Source organism: Sinocyclocheilus rhinocerous, unplaced genomic scaffold (assembly GCF_001515625.1).
Source record: "Sinocyclocheilus rhinocerous isolate Xijiao unplaced genomic scaffold, SAMN03320098_v1.1 scaffold1402, whole genome shotgun sequence".
Lineage (NCBI taxonomy): Eukaryota > Metazoa > Chordata > Actinopteri > Cypriniformes > Cyprinidae > Sinocyclocheilus > Sinocyclocheilus rhinocerous.
Window position 1 is genome coordinate 407,784 of NW_015640486.1, and position 2,862 is coordinate 410,645.

Genomic DNA, 2,862 nt, shown 5'->3' on the forward strand with positions numbered 1-2,862 from the left:
CTATTATGCCAAAGTAAAGTATTTTATTTAAAGCAGTTTGGTGGGAAATCAATGCCTCTTTTTTTTGTTTGTGAATGTTTATATTAATAAGCAATAAAACGTAAGCAGATTCTAGTTGTCTGAACATGCAAAATAATATAATTTGTAATTTTCATTATGCGCTATTTTTAGTTAGTTATCTGTATTATTTATATTTTGTGCAATAACTGTACTTTTCCAATAGATGGAGCCGTTGTTGTAGAAAATACACTGAACAGTCTAGTAGTAAAGAGAAACGACATTCATCTTTGCTGTACACTTCACGTGAGGTCACAAAACTGCAGCAAACTGTCTTTGATACGTGATAAATTGGTTTCTTATTTCCATTTGCCTTTCTCTCATGTGGACACACACACACACGTTCATACACAGATACTAATGTTTCCTTTCTGGCTCCTGCCACTATTTTGGGGAACTGTAATGAGCTGAAAGATCTCCAGCTAAAGACTGCAGCGGTCGTCTTCAGTCTTCCTGCAAGTGTAGATCTTTTCAATGGTTTGTTGTTCTTCTGGGCTGATTAACATTAGCTGTCTTATTTCAGGAGTGTATGGGACAGCATTTATGTCTCAAAAGAACTCCGCAGAATGAGTTTCAAGACAAATGTGTTTGGGTCATTTTCAATTTTACTTGCAAGTCCTAAGTAATGAAGAAATATTACTCACTGATACAATTGTAAGACAGTATTGAGATTTTCACACTTCATTAGTCAGTACAACCATTTTTACACTCCCAGTGTGTCGTTTCAAAGCGGTTTTACAGAAAACCATGTGTTAGCATGTCTTTTATATTTAAGATGCAAGGCACATTGTTAGTTTGTGCTTCATCATTGTTTTTTTTTTATGCTGTACACACTAATTAAAATATTTTTTTAAAGTCATTTTGTGATGTTGATAAATCATGTAATATTTGGCAGAGAGCATGGATTTCAGTTGTCAATGATATCTACGTTGATAATATTTTTCATAGCTTTTCTCAGTTAACACACAAATTCTCCCTTTCTAGTGTCCATTTTATTATTTTTTTAGATACTTGCAATTCTTAAACCTTGGTAAAAACTCATTTCCCGACTTTCCGAATCTTCCACCAAAATCCCATCTAGATTGAATTCTTGAAGTACCATTAGATAAAAAGGGTGCATTGCCTATTGCGTACAGACTGATCTCCTCCTTTTCCATTCCTTCTCTCTCATTCATTTATTCAACATTTATTCGATTGGGAATCTGACCTTTGCCTCACATTTGAGGATGCGACTTGAAAGGTTAGGATAGTGACCCCTATCCCCCAGTAGTATTACAGCACACTGTGAGTGTTTGTTAGCAGGTGTTTGTTTTTGCCATCTGATGGAGCGTTTGGACCCGGAAACAGTGACTTGTAATGTCAGATAGTTCTGTAGCTGGAAAGAATTGCAGTGGTCTTCGAATGGCAGAAGAACTGTGTAGAGTATTCAGACAGATGGATGTGATTTTCCTGATATTGTGGAAGACCACTTTTGGTGAGGTTCACAGAATTCTTTTCCATCACATGGTTTCATTTATGCCTTCAAGCCTTGTGCTGGAACTGAGCCACATATATGAATGGGGTCACACTTTTACGTTTCTGTGTTTTAATGCTTTCCTTTAGCTGATAAGACGAATCATTAAAAAATTGTCCTTTGGGTTATTTAATCTCTGTCCTGTTTCTCCTTGCCTAGACAGCAACTTGGAAAACATCTTTTGGAAAAAGACCGATCCAGTAGCTTGTGAATGGGTGTGAGATCTGCATGTTATACAGATGTGCCAGCCTGATGATATTCAGTTTTTCTGTTTAAATCATTTATATGAAAAACTAGCACTGCCCCCCAGACGAGAGCCAATAATGATTTTGTCTGAGCTATGAATAAAATATAAAAATTAAAGAATTCACATTTTATTTGTATTATCTTATTGTTTTAGTAGATAGAATAAGTACGTTTTGGGCTAAATTAATTATTTAAGCCCCATATCCTTGCGAGTCGCGACTCATGATTCTCAACATGAGAGAATCTTTTCATTATTTTCCCTCTTTAGCAAGTTAACAAATTAATTGTTGTTTTTTGTTTTTTTTATTATAAACCCGCCAATTTATTTCTGGCTGAATTGCACAGGTGATTTGAAGCGATGTTGTTGAGTGTGGCGTGTGCGCAAGCCTTAAGATTCAGCTTCGGCTTGTGACAGCTGAAATGGATCTTGTGAAATGTGCGATCGCATCGCCGATTACTCTTGAGAAACTTAAAGATGAAGTAGGCTACAGTCTACAGAAGGACCCCCCCAAGCATAAAAGTGAAACTCCACCTATGGCCAGTCTGTGCCTGTATGAATGGACTCAGTGATGTTACGTATGTAGAAAGAGAGGGGGCCCAGCATCGACCCCTGCGCTACCCCACTGGTTAAACACCTCTCCTTCCCAAAAGAGCTTAAAACTTTTGCCCTTCTGGAAGGACTCAAATCAAGGTTCATTCTGTCCCATTCAGAATGAGAATGGGACAGATTTTGAGGCAGGTCTCACCAAATGTTGGAGACAGAGATGGACATTCACCAACTTTTAGAAAGTCTGTGGTAACAGTATGAAGACCTGTTTGTGTAAAAGAGTTGGCCTTTAAATGAAAGGCACAAATGAAAATGATTAATTATTGGTCAAGAAAATTACAATGCACATCGCATAATGAAACCAAAACAGAGTTGTGATTGTTGTGGTGTAGTTGTACACCAACTGGAGGTTTAGAGAAGCAAACCTCTTGTTAAAGGAGACCTATTATGCCCCTTTTTACAATATGTAATATAAGTCTCAGGTGTCCCCAGAATGTGT